The sequence below is a fragment of the Cupressus sempervirens genome, chromosome 3, assembly GCF_028749045.1.
Source record: "Cupressus sempervirens isolate cs-2001-9-10 chromosome 3, ASM2874904v1, whole genome shotgun sequence".
Lineage (NCBI taxonomy): Eukaryota > Viridiplantae > Streptophyta > Pinopsida > Cupressales > Cupressaceae > Cupressus > Cupressus sempervirens.
This window is the reverse complement of record NC_143120.1, coordinates 787,844,236-787,867,068: the sequence shown is the minus strand read 5'-3', so window position 1 is coordinate 787,867,068 and position 22,833 is coordinate 787,844,236.

The window sequence follows — 22,833 nt, the reverse complement described above, 5'->3', positions numbered from 1 at the left end:
AAACCACCAATAGCAACTAGTTACTAATTTTCATTCTTCTAAAGTGAGACCTTTTAGGATCCAACCTTGTTAAAGGTTACAAAACACATTGTTAGGTGTGACCCTATTAAAAGATTTAATCACCCTATTAGGAGTGGCCTAGTTAGAGGTCTTGAGAACAATTCAATGGAATTGTCACCTTATTAGAGGATTTGCAAATAGTTGTTAAGACAACTCTGTTAGGAGATTTAGATCACTACTACAATGGTTAGAGAGTAACAATGAGATGTCTTGATTTGATTGCAACAAATTTTTTTAGTTCATATCTCTGTTCTAGCTTGTACTTGATCCTTCTTGATCAAATATGGCTTTGCTACACCACAAGGACATTCTGCTTATCCTTCAAATTTGCTTCCTTTGCTCATCAGTAGATCTTCAATCACATCACCATAATTTGCACATTCACTTCCACTTTTTCACTTGCATATTTTGAAATCACAACTTGACCTTGTACTTAGATTTTTCACTATCTCAAGTTAGCTCAAATACAACTTACAATTATCAATATTCATCACATTAGTCGGTTTGAATCAATAGATAATTCAATTAAGCTTAATACAAAAAAATAAGAAAATCCTTTGTTAGCTGACCGTACTTGGTAGAAACTAACTCTAAAATGATTTCCTTCATTAACCAACAGAAGCTTAGTTAACACTACAAACTTACAAAAGTCCTTTGGCAACTGAGTGAGCTTAGTCAACACTGGTTGCATCCAACTTTCCTTTGTTACATGAGTGGGCTTGATTAACACTTTCTTTCTACAACTTTTCCTTCAACACCCAAGTGAACTCAGTAGATGTTGCCTTTTAAACTAGGTAAACATAGGATTGCTTGGTAGACATTAAGAGCTATCTTCACTACCCGAGTGAGCTTAGCATATACTGATTGATAATAATTATGACATTTGTGTAACATCAAAGACAACACACAATTAATCAATTATATCCAACACTTTAGACCATTCACTTGGAATGTCACCTGATCAAAGGATTTACAAATGACTACTAGGTCAACTTTAATCGAAATGATTTACTCTAGACTAATACAATTGTTAGAGAGTAATAGTAAGGCTTCAATCTGATATAACATGCAACTTCACTTGTAGATTAAAAATCTTTATTTAGTCCTCAATTTTGCTTGGCCTTCATACTTTGTAACTTTGATAGCTTGTTCACTCTTAAGGAATTCATCTCCTTAAGCCTTCTTTCTTAACATACCATTGTAGACTCTTCTCTTAGGTGACTTGATGAATAAAAACCCTTGACTTCTTGTCTCCCTTAGGTTCTCACATATGACAACCTTGCTTCATGACCAGCCATTCCTATAAATTAAAAATTAAGATCTTTTGTCACTCATTCTCCATCATCCAATTTAGGGTTCAGATGAATTAGGTAGGATACAATGTATCTACCCTATCTCTCATATCTCTTCTAGAAACTTCTCCTAGAATCCATTTTGAATTCACCTAAAAATGGTTTACCTCAAATTCTATACCACCAGCTCATCAACCTTATCTTCCACCTGGTTCACACAATCTAAGAAAACAAACTTGTCATCTTAGATTCATCAAATCCATGATCTTTTAAATAATGCAGTAGCTTGGCATTCAACCTTCTAATTCTTGGCACATACTACATTTCTTGATATCCATTGTGAAATTACTCAGCACAAACTAAAGTTACTAGTGCTTGGGATCAATTAAACTTTACTCAGAATCCATTGTTCTACTTGGTATACACTAGAATGAACTTTTACTCGGCTCCAACTAATTTTCTACTTGGGTTTTACTAATTTTTCTCAGCATCTACTATCCAATCAACCAAGCTCAGCAGACAAACTCTATGTAACTTATTCTTCTAAACTTTCTTAGTGTAACTAGCCTTTGTAACCTTAAGTAGATTATCAATACATCATGTCATCACTATCTTAACTAATCCTTGTACTTCATTACATAATCATAAATCAACCTTTCCTCTAGGTGCTATTGTTACATCTTTTAATCAAATCCTCTTCATTAATAAAATAAGTGATAGTACTTGAATCTTATAATTAGTTGTCTTACCAGCAAATAGTAGGTTTGACATTAGTGACAAAATAATGATTGAAACACATAGTCTTCTTCAACAATCTCCCTCTTTCAATATAGGTTAGCAATCTCTCTCAACAATGATCTTATCAATCAAATCTCAATAGATGATCTATTAGCCAATTCGATCCATCAATTGATGATGATAGGTAGAGAATCATTTATAGCTACACTAGAAGAAGATGAGATAATTTCATCCATTATTCTGAATGAATATATAATAGAATCTCCAATGTATCCTCAAGCTGAATGTATCTTAGAAACCATCGTACCATCTTTGAATTCACTACATCATTTAGAAGATTCATAATTTCTCCATTTATTATTACCTTGTGAGATGGATTCTTCTCCTATTGCCCAATTATTCATGATAGATAAGGTTATTAAGATGGAAATTGGTCTAGGCAAGGAACTAAATGTAAACAATGCCTTATCACCCTCTGAACAAGAAGCTATGTTGTAGTTACTATTGGAGAATCAAAGCACATTTTCTTGGGACTACATGGATATGAAAGGATTGGACCCTATGCTCTACACTCACAATATTTACATCAGCCCTAACTTCAAACCTATTTGATACCCTTAGAGGAGAGTTAACCCTATCTTAAAAGATACTGTTAAGAATGAACTACAGAAATTATTAAGTGTTGGTTTTATAAACCCCATCTTTGATAGCCAATGGGTCTCACCCCTAGTCATCGTACCCAAGAAGGGAGGAAAATGGCAAGTTTGTGTAGATTATAGGGAGCTCAATTCAGCCACTAAGAAGGACCATTTTCCATTGTCATTTATAGAACAAGTCCTTGACAACCTAGTTGGTAAAAGGTATTTTTTTTTTCTGGATAGTTTTAGAGGTTATAATTAGATTCAAATGGCCCCAAAAGGTCAAGAAAAAAAAACTTTTAGTTACCCATGGGGCATGTTTTCCTACTCAGTCTTTCCTTTTGGCTTCTGTAATGACCTAGCCACATTTCAATGAGCTATTATTAGTATCTTTTCAAATATTTTTGTTGATTGTATGGAGATCTATGTGGATGATTTTACCATTTATGGTGCTACTTTTGAAGAAGCAAAAGAAAATTTAGGAATGGTACTTAAAAGATGTCAAGACTATAATATTTCCTTAAATAGTGAGAAATGATTTATGATGATGGAGGAAGGGGCATTCCTATGCCATTTCATTTCTTCTAAGGGCATCCAGGTAGATCCAACAAAGATTGAATTTATTAATACCTTGCCTATTCTAGAGAAGCAGAAGGATGTATGTAGTTTTTTGGGACATGATGGATATTATAGAAGATTTATTAAAAACTTGAATCAACTTGCAACACCTCTCTACAACTTGCTCAAAAAGGATTTTGAATTTTCTTGGGACTTTGATTGTGTAGCATCCTTCCTATAGCTTAAGGAATTTCTTACCACAATGCCTATTTTGAGAGGACCCAATCTTGGCCTACTTTTCCACATTCATACGGATACCTTAGACTATGCTATTGATGTTGTGTTGGGATAGAAGGTAGACTCTATTGAACATGCCATTTATTTCATCAATAAGAATTTGCAAGGTACAGAATTTAATCACACAGTCACTGAAAAGGAATTATTTTCAGTCATCTATGCCCTCAATAAGTTCAAGAATTATATTACTAGATATGAAATATTTTCTCACACTGACCATTCTGCTATAAAATATTTGGTGAACAAACTTGCAATTTTAGGAAGATTGGCTTGATGGTTATTGCTCATGCAAGAATTTGACATCACCATAGTTAATAAACCTGGTAAGGCCAATGTGGTAGCCAACTTTATCTCTTGGTTACATGTCCCTGATGATCCTATAGCCATTGATGATAGTTTTCTATATGAGCACCTATTTTTGTTGGCCACACAAAACCCATGGTATGTATACATTGCTAACTACCTTACCACGAGAAAAATGCTAGTTTACTTCTCTGCCCAAGCAAGAAAATTTTTAGCAAAGAAGAGTTTAATTATTCATGGATTGCTAGATTTATATTCTATACTTGACCTAATCAAGTCATGCATAGGTTTCTAAGAGAGGATGAAACATATGATTTCTTGAAGTCCTATCATGATGAGACTTATGGAGGCTACTTTGTAGCCAAAAGAATAGCCTTCAAAATCATGACAACTAGGTATTATTTTCCAAGCTTGCACAAGGATAAAACCAAATATACAAAGAAATGCGACAAGTGTCAATCAATGGAAAGATCCACTAAATTAGATGAAATGCCCCTACAGCCTCAAGTAGTTATCACACCCTTCGAAAAATGGGGGATTGACTTTGTAGGACCCATTGAACCTACTTCACAAGGCCAATCCTACATTCTAGTATCCACTCACTATGCAACCAAATGAGTAGAGGTTAAACCCATGCAACACCCAAGGGATATTAACATGGAAAAGCTTTTGTATGAATCCATCTTTACATGGTTTGTTGTTCCTAGGTAATTGACATCTAATCAAGGGACTCAATTTACATCAAATTTGATAACTACTCTTATGAAGGAGTATGCTATTAGGCATGGTAAATCCTCACCTTATCATCCTTAGGCTAATGGTTAAGTAGAAATTACTAATAGGAAGCTAGAACATATTCTCACCTAGACTGTAGCACTTCATAGGAAGAATTGGGCCACATGCCTTCTTGAAGCTCTCTGGGCTTATAGAACCATGTGGAAGTCCACAACTAATTTTACTCCCTTCGAGCTTGTTTATGGTAAGTCAGCAATAATGCCTGTCAAATTTGAATATAAAACATTGAAGACTACCTTGGAGCTTGGGATAGAACTCAATATTGCCCAACAAGGTTGAATTTTGAGTTTCAAAGGTCTTGATCAATGGAGCAAGTCTACATTGTACAATATTGAGCTCATTCAACACCAGAGAAAATTGTGGCATGTCAAGTTTATCAAATAGAAAATGTTTGTTGTAAGAGATTGGGCACTACTATTTATGACTCGCATAATCTAGGGAAGTTCCAAATAGGGTGGTTAGGACTATATGAGATTGTTGTCATGTTTTCAAATAGTGCAATTTAGTTATCTACCATTGATCCTATTCACCTCAAACTACTTGTCAATGGGAATCATCTCAAGCTTTACCATAAACCATTTAGCAATGAAGAGCTCCTATAGTAATTCTAGTACAATGAGGAGATTCTCATTCCTATATCCAATGAGTCTAGGTCTCCTACCCTAACTATTGAAACTTCTTGACTCCAATCAAGGCATTCCTAATAAACACTTTCCTTTTGGAAGTACTTTCTTCACATTCATTCCACTTAAACTTATCTCTCTTCCACCTTACCATTCCATCTCATCAGTCTATCAATTTTGATGATCTTTCCAGAACATCTTTCCTACAATAGTTGATAGGTACCTACCGTAAAACTTTGCATGCATTTTATTTTATTTTATTCATGCTTTATTACAATTTGTACTTATTTATAATTGTTCACTCTTACCTATCCTATCTTGGTAGGACCCATGCTTTTATTTAGTTGGGGGGAGGGAAATATTAAATGTTTCTTTTTAAAAAAAATTCAAATCATATGTACCTTCAAAGGCATTGAGATGACTAGAAATAAGTGCATATTTAATATCACATGCTAGTGACTTGTCCTTCTGTGATTGCATCATTATGAAATTAAGGACATTAAAAGTAGTTACTTAACTTTTAATGATGGTTTGGAATGTGTTATGGTGATGGACTTGTACACAAGTGAAAATTATGAAATTTGATGCAAGAAGGATATTATGAGATATGGTGTATTAAACTCCCCAATTACATGCCATTTCTTTTGAAAAACCAAGCCCAGTGTTGTAATATTTTAAACCTTGATCCTTTAAGCTTTGAAACATCAAGGTTTTTCCTTCAATTTAGCTAGAATTAACCATGGGAGAAGGGACATACAAAGGAATCATCCTATTGATCATCAAGTTCATTTGGGAGATGTAGTCAGTTGTGAAATGTTTAAGAGAAGGAGATGGTTGAATTATTATCTTAGTTTGAATGGATTTGATGAAGAGGTAGCTCTTCAATTCATGAACACCTTAAGGGATGGCATTACAGTGGTTAAAGGTCTAAGAATCTAGTTCTCAAAGGAGGTGATAGCCAAGGTCACTAGTTTTCATAGGAAGGCAAAAAAAGGGAGAAAGAGTTTGACCTAAAGATAGCTTTGGCATAATTTAGTATACACCAAGATCCTCCACTAGACATTGATAAGAAACAAGGTACTTCTAAGATATCCTTACCAATGGAGTTTATTCAGCCTATTGCATTTATCACCTGGTACTTCGTGTGTGCGGTATGTTACAAATACCTACTTGCCTTACATTTCAAAATGTTGGCTCACCTACGACATGATTATAGATAGGTAAACCTTCCAAATTTCTTGTTTAACATTATTAAGAAGAAAGCTTCTCTAATACAATCAATAAGGGATCAATTTGTCTCTTACCATGGTTTAATAAAATTAATTGTAGAAAGGGAATTAAATAACCAAGCAATTGGGTCATGGGAGGAGTTATTGCAGTTATAAGAGGTAGAGCCTAGGTTGGTCAGCCCTAGAGGCCAGGGTAATAGGTGAAGGGAAAGAACATCCACTAGTTTTTATAAAATTGTCCCCAGAGCTGAAAATGCTCCTGACACCTCTCCCTCTAGTCTTAGACCAACTAAGAAGAGGATTTACAATGCTGAACCCTTCATTGTCAGCAAAAAGAAAAGAAAAAATGTAAAAGTTGCTAGTGCTCCTATGGCCCCATCATCAATTAAAAATAGGTCTTCGATTGAGAAAGACAAAGGCAAAATTTTGGAACCTAAAGCAGAAGGGCTAGAACAATAACTAGATAAAGAAAGTAACATTAATGAGCCCCTACACTCTCAAGAGGAGGAAGATTTAGAAAAACCTCCTGAAGAACCTACAGTGGAAATACTTGTAAGCTAGAGGAAATGAAAGAATCCTCCATGTTTGTCAACACCACCCACAAGGAAAAGTATGAGACTCTCTGAGAGTAGGGTTCTAGAAGCCTCTATTCCCATTGTTACCCCTAAAGTATCTAAAAGTGAAAAGGAGACCTCTCTAGAAGAAAAATTGTAGCAAACTAAAGCTAGTGAAACTATAAGAAAAATCTAGAATCTACAACTGAAAGCTGAGTGTAGTGTTGATTATGTGCTTGTCAACATCAATAAGGAATTTGGTGAGCTTGAAATGATTGAGGAATTTGAAGAAAACCTTGCTATGCAAGACATTAGTGAAAACTCTATAGAACTCCCTTCAAAGGATTATCTAGAATTTAGACCTAAAATTGTTAAAGAAATACTAGAAAAATTAGATCAAGAAGGGTTAGACACATTAGTTGTAGCAGCCATAGAATCTAGTAAGGAGGAAAAGGAGGAAACAACTATTGTCAGGAGAAAAGGATGGTGCTCCACACCACAAAGTGTCAACAAAACTCACCATTTGGCACCTAAATGGACAGACATCTTTAATCATGAGCCATTGCCACCACCAAACCTATCTACACCCTTGTCTTTACGAATTAATTTGCTTAAATAGATGTTATGGGAGAGAGAGCTCAATGGAAATTAGAGAAAGAAAAACTACATATTATTAATTAGCAAAATTACTAGTTGAAACAAAGTTCAGATCATAATGAAGTTTTGAAGAAGAATTGAGTAGATCACATGATTCATTCCTAAGTTAATAGAATATAGATCATCATCACTAATATATGCTTTGTTGGAATACTTTAGAATAACTGAGAGTTGGGGGGTCAAATCAGTTATCAAACTTTTCATAGCTTAGTGAACCCATAAAACATTCATACTCATGCATACATCCATAAGATTATGCAATCACTAAAAACTTGTAGGTTACTATCAAATCAACTTGTAGAAATGTAAAGCATGAAACATAACAAATTCATCAACACACTTCACACAATGATTTACATGAAAACCCAATTTGGGAAAAACCACTAGTAACATGCTACTCCTTTTCACTCTTCTAAAGTGATGCCCTATGAAAGACCAACCCTATTAAAGGTTACAATACACACTATTAAATGTGATCCTATTAAAGGATTTCAATTACCCTATTGGTAGTGAGCCTCGTTAGAGGATTTTTGACCATTCACTTGGAATGCTACCTAGTTAAAAGATTTACAAATGACTATTAGGTTAACCTTAATCCAAAGTATTTACCGTAGACTGATACAATTGTTAGAGAGTAATAATAGAACTTTGATCTGATATAACTTACAACTTCTCTTACAGATTATAGATCTCTATTCAGTCCTCAATTCTTCTTAGCCTTTATACTTTGCAACTCTGATCGCTTTTTCACCCTTCAAGAATTCATCTCCTCAAGCCTTCTTTCTTAACATGTAATTGTAGACTCATATTTAAGGTCACTTGATGAAGCAAAACCCTTGACTCCTTGTCTCCCTTAGGTTCTCAAATATGAGAACATTGCTTCATGACCAAATATTCCTATAAGTAGGAAATTAAGATATTTTGCCACTCATTTTCCATTGTCCAAATTTAGAGTTAGGATAGACTAGGTAGGATACAATGTATCTACCCCATATCTCATATCTCTTCTAGAAACTTCTCCTAGAATTCATTTGAATTCACCTAAAAAAATTTTACCTCAAATTCTATGCCACCTAGCTCATCAACCTTATCTTCCACCTATTTCAAAAAATCTAAGAAAATAAACTTGTTGACTTAGATTCATCAAACATTTGATCTTTTAAATAATGTAGTAGCTTAGCATTATCAACCTTTTGATGCTTAGCACATACTACATTGCTTAGCATCCACTATGAAATTACTCGGCATCTACTAAAGTTTACTAGTGCTCGGCATCAACTAAACTTTACTTGTCATCAACTATTTGTTTTGACATACACTAGAATAAATATTTTACTTGGCTCCTACTAATTTTTAGCTAGGCTTGCACTGACTTTGCTCGGCACCTACTATCCACTCAGTCAAGCTTGGAAAATAAACTTTGTGTAACTTGTTCTTCTAAACTTTCTAAGTGTAACCATCCTTTGTAATCTTAAGTATAATATTAATACATGATGTCATCACTATCTTAACTAATCCTTGTACTTCATTACATAATCATAACTCAACCTTTCCTCTAGGTGCTATTGTTACCTCTTATTGATCAAATCCTCTTCATCAATCAACTAAGTGATAGTACTTGAATCTTATAAGCAATTATCTTACCAGAAAATAGCAGATTGACATCAGTGACAAAATAATAATTGAAACATATAGTCTTCTTCAACAATCTCCTTGTTTTCAATAATCTTTCTCAACAATGATCTTTTCAATCAAATCTCAACAATCTCCCTCTTTGCATTGATGGGAAACCAAACTAATCAACCAAATGAACAAAATGGTAACCAACTTTGTTTAACCAAATTTACTAGGTTAAAGTAGTAAGACAATTCCAAAAAAAATACTTGTATTGATATCTCTCCCTCTATCAACAACTTTCATCTTCTGATTAGGTTACAAAATTCACTCTTTCATATAACTCCCTTTGACTGGGTAGACTAGGATTTCTTCCTCTTTGTTGAATTATTCTCTATCTCCCTGATTAGCAATCTCTTCATATCTCTAATATCTCTCTCTTTCTCATTCATCATACTAATACAAGCTTAACCTATCTCCCTCTTTGATCAATAGAGTATCTCCCCCTATACATTCTAGTTCTTGATCAGTAAGATATCTCCCCTATAGGTTTTGGTTCTTGATTAAGAGAATATCTCCCTCTTTGACAATAATTCCAAAGACATGCCAAAAAATTATCATCTTAAACATGCAAATATAGACTTTTGTAGTTTCTTCAATTTCTCCCTCTATCACCTTGCTTGTGATTGATTTGACATTTCAGTTGTATCATTACTTTAGGTAGCTCCTAAAGTAAGATCCTCTACATTAATGTGTAACATGTGAATATGTAGGGCACTCCTCTTGTCACTTAGATTAGCCTTTGATAGGGGTATCACCCCTAATTTACCTCTTAGATATTCATGAGCATCCTTAGGTAATAGTTTTGTGAAGATATCAGCAATTTTCTTCTTTGTGTTAACATATTCCATCTTCACCTCTTTATCTTGAACTAACCCTCTCAAGTAATAATACTTGGTTACAATGTGCTTTGTCTTTGTGTGCATCACTGGATTCTTTGATATATTGATAACACTTGTATTAAAAAAATAAAGTATCACTACATCTACAATTTCTTCCTTCATTCATTTGAGTAGCTGTTTGATCCATACAATATTTGTGTAATTTAATGCAGCAACAACATATTTAGCTTTAGCAGTAGATTTTAAAGTACAATTTTTCTTCTTACTAGTCCATGTAACTAATCTCTTGCCTAAGAAAAATGCCCCTCTATTGGTGTTCATTTTGTCATGTTTCCAACATAATCAATGTTGGTGTAGGCTCTCAATTCAAAATTTTCACTCTTCTTGTAGTATAGACCAAACTCTTTTGTTCCTTTCAATTATCTCATTATTCTCTTCATATCCATTAAATGATTCTCCTAGGGATTAGTAGAGAATCTTGCAACTATCCCTATAGATAATGCAATATCAGTTTTGCTATGTACTACATATTGTAATTTGCCAATCATAAACATGTACATTGTTTGGTTCACCTCAACAGAATCATCATTTTTTGACAATTTGTGTCCAATCACCATAGGTGTACATACTAGTTTGGAATCCTTTAATCCAAAAAAATTCAATATTTCCTTGACATTCTTTGACTGAGTGATGTATATACCATATTTCATTTGATTTACTTGCAAACCCACAAAAAATTGATCTCTCCAAACATAGACATCTCAAATTCTTCCTTCATTTGATTTGAAAAATCCTTACATAAAGCATCTTGACTTCCAAATATGGTATCATCAACAAATATTTTAGATAACAAAATACTTTTTCCTTTTTTCTATCTTTATTTACATATGTCTATTATCATCAGTCCTTTCAAATCAAATCTTCACAACATAATTATGAAGTCTCTCCTACAATGCTCTTGGTGCTTTTTTCAAACCATATAAAGCTTTGTGTAGTCTACATAACATATTCTTATTATTAAAATCAAAAAAACCTTCTAGCTATTATATGTAAACTTTTTCCTCTAGCATGCAATTCAGAAATGCAGATTTAACATCCATCTGATAAACTTTGAAACCTTTGTATGTAGAAAAAGAAAGCAGAGTTCTAAGTCCTTCCAATCTAACAATAGGGTAAAATGTCTCTCCATAGTCAATTCCTTCTTCTTGTACATATCCCTTGCAACTAATATTTCTTTTTTTCTTGTGACTTGACCATTTTCATCTAGCTTGTTTTTGAATACCCACTTGGTACTAATCACATTTTTTTCTTCTAGTCTAGGAACTAGACTCCATGTTTTTTTCTTCTCTATTTGTTCAATCTCTTCTTCCATGGCTTTATACTAATCAACATCTTCTAGTGCATCTTTTACTATTTTTTGTTCCTTCAAGCTCAATAAACATTTTTCACTTCTCAATCTCCAATGATTTGAGCAATAGGATGATGTCTTTTGACATACTTGGACAATCTTGGTTTAGCTCTTGTTTCTTCATTTTATCTTTTAACTTTAGAATCACTGTGTATATCTCTGTTAGGTAGTTCAACATCTCTTTCATGTATTCTAATCCTAGAATCATAATGTGCATCCACTTCATTCTATAACTCAACATCTCAATGTAGCTTGGTTGCTAAATGCAACTCAACATTCATAGGGTGTGACTCAGTAATCACTGAAACTTGTTGTTGATTTGTAACTTGATTTACAACATCTTTTTTAGTAGGCATACCTTCATAAAACTATACAAATTATTTGTATTCCTTTAGTTCTTTCATAGGTTCAGCCTCATATACTTTTGTATATTCATCAAAGTTCACATCTACACTTTCCACAATTTTTGTAGTGTTAGAATTCCAACACTTATAAGATTTACTTCTTGCGGAGTATCCTAGGAATATACCTTCTTCACTTTTTGCATCAATCTTGCCACTCCTAACATCTTTAAGAATATAACACTTACTTCCAAATACCTTCAAGTATTCCACATTAGGTGAGTATCCATACCATAGTTCAAAAGGTGTTGAATGAGTACCTTTCTTGATTTGCACGTGGTTTAAGGTATATTTAGTTGTTCTTATAGCTTCTCTCTAGTGTTTTAGAGCAACATTCTTCTCTATCATGTGTGTTCTAGAACATTCCATTATAGATCTGATCCTCCTTTCAACTATTACATTTTATGGAGGGTTTCTCAAGGTAGAACATCTCAAATTCATTTGATGTTAATTCTCCTCCTCTATCAGATCTTAAATATTTTAGACTTTTACCTATTTTCTTTTCAACTCTTGCTAAGTACTACTTAAACATTTGAAAAGCATCAATTTTTTTTTTCAAAAATATAATTGTCATCATCCTAGAATAGTCATCAACAAATAGCATTGTGTACTTATCTCTCTTGTAGCTTTGCACTTTAATTGGTCCACACAAGCCATTATGAACAATCTCTAGTATTCTTTTAGAGGTATAAGTTTTACTCTTAAAACTTGACTTTTTCATTTTGCCTAACTGACATTGTTTGCACATTACATTATTAGGCTTCTTCAACTTAGGAAAACTTCTAACTTTCTTCATGTTATTGATACTAACCAAGTTATCAAAGTCAACATAACATAACCTCGTGTGCCATAGTCGTACATCATCAAATTTTACAACAAGACAAGTAGCATACTCTATATCAAGATAGAATAGATTACTTCTAGTTTGATCACCTTTTCCAATCAGTCTCCCATTTGTGTCATATATCTTAGCAATCTTATTTTCAAATTCAACCTTACATCCCATATTGTTTAGTTGTGACACACTCAACAAATTATAGTTTATTCCTTCAACATAGTAAGCATTGTCACATGAAATCTTATCTATGAGTTTAATAGAACCTTTTCCTTTTATCAAACATGGTGCATCATTACCAAATCTTAACACTATTTTCATCATAACAATTCAAGGTAATGAACTTACCTTTGTCTCCAGTCATGTGATGTGAACATCCATAGTCAATGATCTATCTATCATTCTTGTTCACACAAGTCACAAGTGCAGTTGCATCATCTTCATTAGATTCATCCTTTATTGCAACATATACCACCTCATCATCATGTTCATCAGAATCACTCTCTTCAGCAATGTAGCAAGACTTCTTGCCTTTGTCTTTGTAATCTATGTTGTCTTCATCTCTTCTATTCTTGTATTTGTCTCCACCTTTGTGGTTCTTCTTCTTTGGAAATCTAGCAGCAATATGAGCAACCTCATTGCAATTGAAACAAATGATGGGAAACTTACTTTTGAACTTGCCTTTACCTTTATGGAATCTTCTTTCTAACTTGGTGCTTCAAGCTATTCAACATCCTCTTCATCTATATCACTGTCACTAGACACAAAATTCTTATTTTTCTTCTTTTTCTTCTCCTTAGGTTCATTTAATGACACCTTAGCTTTGAAAGCAAATTCAATCTTTTTAGGTTTGTAATTATCAAAGTTAGATAGCTCAAAAGTAGTGAGTCTACCTACCAGACCTTCAAGTGATAGCTTATTCCCTAGAATACAGCTTAGTTCTTGAATTTTAGAAACTCTAATAGCATATATAGGTAGTACTATTCTCAAAATATTTCTTAAAATAGTTTCATCATCTAGTTTACCATTTTCTCCCCTTATTACATTAACCACTTCTTTTATCCTTTCAATATATTGAGCAATGTTATCACCTTCTTCCATTCTAATTTCATCAAACTTAACTCTGAGGCTTTCAAATTTGGCTCTAAGAACATTGGTGTCTCCTCCATAGGTGGTAACTAAGGCATCCCATATTTTCTTTACACTGTCAAGACCTTTGATATTAACAAATTTGGCATAACTTATGGCAGAGGTAATCTCTAGCATTGCCTGATTGTGTTCTTTCTTCTTCCTCATATCTTTAGCAGTTGGGGCACTAGCAAGGTCAACATTTTCCACAAAAATGGTAGATTGTGCATGATCTCCAAGTCCTCCAAGGTGTAGCTTCATCAAACTTTTCCATGCAGAAAAGTTTTCTCTATTGAGCTTGGGTACTTCTCTTTTAGACATCTCAATCTTTGTGCTTCTAGTACTTTCAAACTAGTTCTCTTAAGTAGATGGCTCTGATACCAATTGTTGGAATACTTTAGAATAATTGAGAGGGGGGTGAATCAGTTACCCAAGGTCTAGATGTATAAATAAAACTTTTCACATCTTAGTGAACCCATAAAACATTCATACTCATTCATGCATCCATAAGATTATGTAATCCCTAAAAACTTGTAGGTTACTATCAAATCAACTTGCAGAAATGTAAAGCATGAAACATAACAGATTCATCAACACACTTGACATATTGATTTACATGGAAACCCAATTTGGGAAAAATTACCAGTAACATGCTACTCCTTTTCACTCTTTTGAATTGATGCCCTATGAAAGGCCAACCCTATTAAAGGTTATAATACACACTATTAAATGTGACCCTATTAAAGGATTTCAATCACCCTATTAGGAGAGAGGCTTGTTAAAGGACATTAGGCCATTCATTTGGAACTCCACTTGGTTAAAGGATTTACAAATGATTGTTAGGCCAACCTTAACCCAAAGGATTTACCCTAGACTAATACAATTGTTAGAGAGTAGCAGTAGAGCTTTGATCTTATACAACTTATAACTTCTCTTGCAAATTTTAGAGCTCTATTCAATCCTTAATTTTACTTGGCCTTCATACTTTGTAGCTCTAATAGCTTGTTCACCCTTCAAGCATTCATCTCCTTAAGCATTCTTGCTTAATATGTCATTATAAACTCTTCTTTTAGGTCACTTAATGAAGCAAAATCCTTGACTCCTTGTCTCCCTTAGGTTCTCAAACATGAAAACATTGCTTCATGACTTGACATTCCTATAAGTACAAAATTAAGATATTTTGCCACTCATTTTCCATTGTCCAAATTTAGAGTTCAGATGGATTAGGTAGGATACAATGTATCTACCCCATATCTCATATCTCTTCTAGAAACTTCTCCTAGAATCCAATTTAATTGGCTTTAAAATCTTTTACCTCAAATTCTATGCCACCAGTTCATCAACCTTATCTTCCACTTGGTTCATAAAATTCAAGAAAACAAACTTGTTGACTCAAATTCATCGAATCTTTGATCTTTTAAATAATATAGTAGCTCAGCATTATCAACCATCTGATGCTTAGCACATACTAAGTTGCTCAACATCCACTATGAAATTATTCGGAACCTATTAAAGTTTACTGGTGGTCAGAATCAACTAAGCTTTACTAGGAATCAATTGTTTTGCTCAGCATACACTAGAATGAATCTTTTACTTGGCTCCAACTAATTTTCTGTTCGGCTTGCACTGACTTCGCTTGACACCTACTATCTATTTGATCAAGTTTGGTAGAAAAACTTTGTGTCACTTGTTCTTCTAAACTTACTAAGTGTAACCAACCTTTGTAACCTTTAGTAGATTATCAATACATTATGTCATCACTATCTTAATTGATCCTTGTAATTTATTACTTAATCATAACTCAACCTTTCCTCTAGGTGCTATTGTTACCTCTTATTGATCAAATCCTCTTTATCAATCAACTAAGTGATAGTATTTGAATCTTATAAGAAATTGTCTTACCAGTAAATAGTAGGTTGACATCAATGAAAAATGAATGATTGAAACATATAGTCTTCTTCAACGATCTCCTTCATTTAAATAATCTTTCTCAACAATGACCTTTTCATTTAGATCTCAACATGCTTTGGTTCTTAAAGAAAAATTTTCAAATTATAAATTAACTAGAATTCTGGAAGATCTTAACCACTCTATCTTTACCCCACATGAGTTTTGTGATGCATTTCAATATGCTCCTATGACTTTGAAATATTTATTGTGGGAATTGTATCTTCACAATCTGGCAATGACTAATGAGATTGAATGGAACCTCATCTTATATGTAGGGGATGTGTAGTTAAGGGAAACAATATCATGGATACAGAATGAAATTAAGTAGAGAACATCAAGCTACACCCTACATGAAGAATGAGATGACACCACCCTTGTTCATGAGACTGGAAGAAAGATAGAATAGATTGTTCAATTTAGTAGTTTGTAATCTTTTTTTTAGATGTAATCTCTTATTATGAATGAATAGAATACAAAGTTCAACATTCCACCTTCAGTCTTGACCTTCTTTCCATTCACTAATCCAAGGGGGCTCAGTTGGTGAGTGAACTTCTTTGTTAGAATAGATTTTATTTCCTTCTTTTTTTATTTGTAAAGTAGACGTTTGTTGTTCCTATAGCCATTCATAATAGAATTTTTGAATTGTTCCTATAGCATAGGTGCATAAATAGATTTACTATTTGCAAAATTACCTTAAGGTTTAAGACAAAATGTCATTTCAGCTCCTAGCTTAGTTTCCTTTAGAATTTCTTTTCTATTTTAGTTGTAATGACTTAAAGAGGAATCAGAGCATATACTTTGCAACCACCCTCTCAAGCTTATGCCCCTAAGTTGACAAAATAAAATGAAGTCAGTATGTTATTCTTAGGAAAATACATGATTCTTTCTAATCATAGAGTCAATATAGAAGAATTTCCAATCCTTTGTTACTAAGGTATTTAGCTTGCTAACTAGGTGTTACATTCTTATGGGTGCATAGAATGGTAAACAAATTCAAAAGGAGATAAAGGTATATTTCTTTAATATTCATCTAAGAGAAAACCTTATAAATGTTTGAACAAAGCTACTAACTAGATGGTTGAAAGTGAAAATTTGAGTGTTATGATTTTGCAAAAAAGAACGATGTGGAAAGAAAAAAAGAACCTAAAGATTACAAAAAGTTTGTGAATGTGTATGAAGATACACTAGACACACTACCTAAGTTTCAACCAAGAGTTATCAAGTTATAGAATTCCTTACTCAAGCATTAGACAATACAACCCAATCAGGAAGTTGAACCCCTACCAAGTGAAGAAAATATAGAGAATCAAATATTAAAACATCTATTAACCAAAAATGTGAGAAAGAATCACTCACTTGAATAAATCATTGGAGATAGAAGCACTTGAGTGTTGACAAGAAGTAATTTAAGAGACAATACTTGTTTGATAGCTGATTTTGACCCAAGAATAGTTAAGGCTACACTAGAAAATAAAATTTGGATAAACTCTATGAATGAAGAAATTGATTAGATAGAAAAGAATAGCACATAGGTGTTAGTACCTAGATGTGCAAACAAGAGTGTGATAGGAAAAAAAATGATTTTCAGAAATAAGATGAATGAAAATGGAGATGTGGTAAGAAACAAGACAACACTAGTTTACAAAGGTTAATGCTCAAGAAGAAGGAGTAGACTATGGTGAGACTTTTGCACCTATGGAAAGATTGGACAGTATAAGAACATTGTTGGGTTATGCTACCTACCATAAATTCAAGGTTTATCAAATGGATGTCAAATCTTCATTCTTGAATGGAATACTTAATGAAGAAGGCTATATAGAACAACCAAAATGATTCATTGGACATGATCAAAGGAACATGGTTTGTGAATTGAACAAGGTGTTGTATGGACCAAAACAGCACCAAGAGCATAGTTTGAAAGGTTGAATTCTTATTTGATTAAGATTGAATTTTCTAAAACTAGTGAGAACAATAATCTATATTTGAAATGTGAATCTGATGATATGGTGTTAATTGCTAAAATATTTGTAAATGAAATTATATTTGGAGGAAACAACATGTTATGTAAGATATTTTATAATCAAATAATAAGGAATTTGAGATGTATATATTTGGTGAGATCAAATTTTTCATTAGCCTACAAGTTCATCAAGAAAAGAATAGTATATATGTAAAGGAAATCTTGAAGACATTTTGAATAGATGAGTCTAGACTATTTGGTACTCTTATGGTGACTAGATTGAAATTATCAAAGGAAGACACTTCTATAGAGGTAAATGAAACACACTATAGATCAGTGATTGGTAAATTATAGTATGTTATACATAGTAGACCAGATATTACACATGTTGTTAGTATAGTTGCAAGGTTTTTATCTAAGCCAAATGAAACACACACAATTGTTTTGAAAAGGATATTTAGATATCTTAAAGGAATTTGAGATTTTGTCCTATGGTATAAATAACATGATGATTTTAATCTAAAATATATACTGATGTTGATTGGGCTAGTAATATTGATGACAAAAAAAAGTGCAAGTGGTAGAGCTTTTTGTTAGAATATTTAGAATAACTAAGAGGGTGGATGAATCAATTATTTAAGGTCCATAAGTACAATTTTAACAATCAAATATTAAATAATATCATTTCTTCTTATCCTATCATAACTTGATCTCTTCTATAAACTCGATAACAAAATTAACTAGTAGCTTACTATCATAAGATAATAGACTTTGTTGAATATAAACATGTAAATGAAACACGTCATAAAATATTCAACACAAGTTTGACATTAGTATTTTATATGGAAACTTGATTTGGGAATAACCACCAGCAACATGTCACCACTTTTTCACTCTTTTGACGTGAGCTATGTTAGGAGCCACTCCTATTAAAGGTTATAATACACACTGTTAAATGTGACCTAATTAGAGGATTCAATCACTCTATTAGGAGTGGACTTGTCAGAGGACTTTGATCATTCTATAGAATTTTACCTTGCTAAATGATTTACATAGATTGTTAAGTCCTTCAAGGATAATTAGGTCAGCATTTGATTAAAAGGATTTCAAAAAAAACTGTTTAAAATGATTAGAAATAAAATAGTAGGGTTTGATCTCTATGATTACAACACACTTCTACAATTTTAGATCTATGTTCGATTCATGTGTTGATTCTTTGATAAGCCTTCTCTGTCACCTCTTCCCTTACCTTGCTTGGAAACCCTTCAAGAATTCATGCTTTTCAAACTTAATCATTTTTCTTAGATTAGCTTTGTTAGAATTGCTTTAGAATAATTGAGAGAAGGGGGAGGGTGCGGGGTGAATCAATTATTCAAGGTCCAAATGTCCTATTCAAACTTTTCCTCTAAGTATTGTGAACCCTTTCAACCATTCATTCATCCAAGCTTTAACTTATCTAATTAGCAAGTTGTTGTAAATCAATATGCAAGCATATCACATAAGAACTCAACACATGACACAGTGATTTACGTGGAAACCCAATTTGGAAAAAACCACTAGTAACATGCTACTCGATTTTCACCCTTCTAAATTCATGCCCTATAAAAGGTCTACCATGTTAAAGGCTTACAACACACTATTAAATGTGAGCTTGTTAGAAGATTTAACAACCCTATTAGAAGTGGGCTTGGTTAGAGGACTTTAGAACATTCACTTGGAATGTCACCTTGTTAAAGGATTTACAAATGGCTGTTAGGCCAACCTAAGTCCATAGGATTTTCAAATCTAATACAATTGCTAGAGACTATTAGAAAATATTTACCTGACTAAAACATACAACTTATCTTGCAGATCTTAGATCACTTCTTAGCTCATACCCTTACATGTCCTTCAATCTTTGCAACTCTTAACAGCTTTCCTTTTCTTTCAAGCTTTTGTCTCCTTGAGTCTCCATACTCAATGTACCAGTGCAATCATCTCTTCATGACTACTCATAGAAGTAGAGCCTCTGTGCTCTTCCTTCTCCTAGATGTCTCCTTCTTGACACCCTTTTAACCTCTTCATAGATTTGGCACTTCAACAGCAACAGTATTAGTAGCTCTTTGCTTCTTGGCTTATGACTTCTTAAATAGAAGTCTTGGAGTTCCTTTTTCCTGCTTGATTCTTACATTTTCCAATTTAAATTAGAATGCATTAGGTAGGATTCACTATATCTAACCCATATTCTATTTCCTCTAGAAACTTTGTGAATAATCCTTTAGGATTTGCCCAAAAATAGGTTACATAAGATTCTGTGCCAACAACTCATCATCCTTATCTTCCAATTCCTTCACAAAACTTAATGCAACCACTATGTCAGCTTAGATTTGGAAAATCTTCATCATTTGAAATAATGTAGTAGCTCAACACTATTGAAATACTGGTGCTTGACACATACTGTGTTACTCGGCATCAACTATATTTTCCTGATGCTCGGCACCTGAAGATCACTCGGCACCAACTAAATTTTTTTTGATGCTCGGCACCTAATTTGCACTTGGCACTTGAAGATCACTCAGCACACACTAGAAATGTCTATTACTTAGCTTTTATAATAATTTTCTTGGCTTCAACTAACTTGCTCAGCACCTATAGATGATCTTAGTTAAAGCTTTGCAGTCAACCTTGTTACAACTTCTTCTTCCAATGTTTCTAAGTGTGACCAACCTTTGTATCTTTGAGTATGTCATCAATACATTACTTAACCACTATCTTAACTAATCCTTGCACTCCATTAGAACATCATAACTCAACCTTTCATTTAGGTTCTCTTGTTACATCTTGTTGATGAAATCCTCTTCATCAACTAAGTGATAGTGCTTGGATTTTATAAGAAAATATCATCCCTACAAATAGCAGGTTTGACATCAATGGAAAAACAATGATTCAAAACATTCTTTACAAAAATCTCCCTCTTTGATCTTCAACAACAATGAGCTTTTCAGTTAGATTTCTAAAAATATCCCTCTTTGGCATTGATGGCAAACTAAATTGATCAACCATTAGACTAAACTATTCCACTAAAAGCTTACTAGGTTAGAACAGTAAGTCAAATGCCAAAAAGTAAATTGTAACATCACATCACCTACTTCTATTCTGATTGTTTCATTTCACTTCTCCCTCTTTATTGTTGTATCCTTTATCTTTATCTTTCTCCCTCTATATTATTCATCTTCTATTGTTCTGATCAACCTCTAAAATCTCCATTTTTTTTGTTGTATCCTTTATTTTTTATAGTTGTTGATCAATTGTTCACTTCTCCCTCTTTGACAACAATGCCAAAGTCATATTAGCATCTTAATAAGTAGATGTAGCTCTTGTAGGTTCATTGAATGTCTCCCTCTATCACCTTGCTTGTTACTAATTTGAAATTTTAGCACTTCTACTACTTTAGGCATGGATCCCAAAGTAAACATCCTCTACATTGATGTGTAAATTCTTCAACATTTAGCTTGTTTATTGCAGGGCATTCTTGCTTTTTGGTTCAAGTAGCCTTAGCTAGGGGTATTACCCCTAACTTACCTCTAAAATACTCAAAATCATCTTTAGGTAGCACTTTTGTGAAGATATCAGCAATCTTTTCCTTTGAGCTAACATATTCCATCTTCACTTGTTTGTCTTCCACCAACTCTCTTACATAGTGATATTTGATTGCAATATGCTTAGTTTTAGCATGCAATACTGGGTTCTTTGATATATTGATAGCACTCGTATTATCATAATAAAGTGTCACAAGTTCAATTACTTGTTCCTTCATACCTTGTAGCAAATGTTTGATCCACACAATATTGGTGTAGTTTATAATAGTTGCCACATATTTAGCTTTAGCAGTAGATTATGAGGTGGAACTTTGCTTTTTGTTTGTCCATGTAATCAACCTCTTTGCTAAGAAAAGTGTTCCACCACTAATGCTTTTTCTATCATCAATGTTACCTCCCATATCTACATCAGTGTAAGCTTTTAGTTCAAATTTCTCATTCCTCTTATAATACAAACCAAAGTCATTAGTTCCTTTCAAGTATCTCAATATTCTCTTCACTGCCATTAAGTGATTTTCTCTTGGATTGGCAAAAAATTTGCTACTATTCCAATAGCTAATGCAATTTTTGTTCTACTATGTACAACATATTGCAGCTTTCCAATCATTGACCCATACAATGTTTGATTTACTTCAACAGATTCATCATTCTTGGATAGTTTATGACCTGTTGTTATTGGTGTGCTAACTAGATTTGAGTCTTCTAGCCCAGATGTTTTGAGTACTTCCTTGATGTATTTGGATTGGGTTACAAATATACCATGCTTCAATTGATGTACTTGTAATCCAACAAAGAATTTAATTTCTCCAAACATTGACATCTCAAATTCATGCTTCATTTGATTAGCAAAATCTTTGCATAAAACATCTTTTCCTCCAAATATTATATCATCAACAAAGATTTCTGATATAAAAATGTCTTTACCTTCCTCAGCTTTGATGTAAAAATTATTATTTTCATCTATTCTTTCAAATCCTATCTTTACCAAATATTTGTGCAACCTTTCATATCATGCTCTAAGTGCTTGCTTTAATCCATAAAGTGTTTTGTGTAGCATATAGACCATGTCCTTGTTCTTCTCATCAAAAAATCCCTCTGGTTGATCTATGTAGACTTCCTCTTCTAGTATACCATTTAGAAAAGCTAACTTTACGTCCATCTAGTAGACTTTGAAACCTTTATATGCGGCATATGCAAGTAATGTTCTTACTCCTTCCATTCTTGCAATAGGGGTAAATTTATCTCCATAATCTAGTCCTTCTTCTTATGCATAGCCTTTGCAAACTAATTTGGCTTTGTTTCTTGTTATTTCA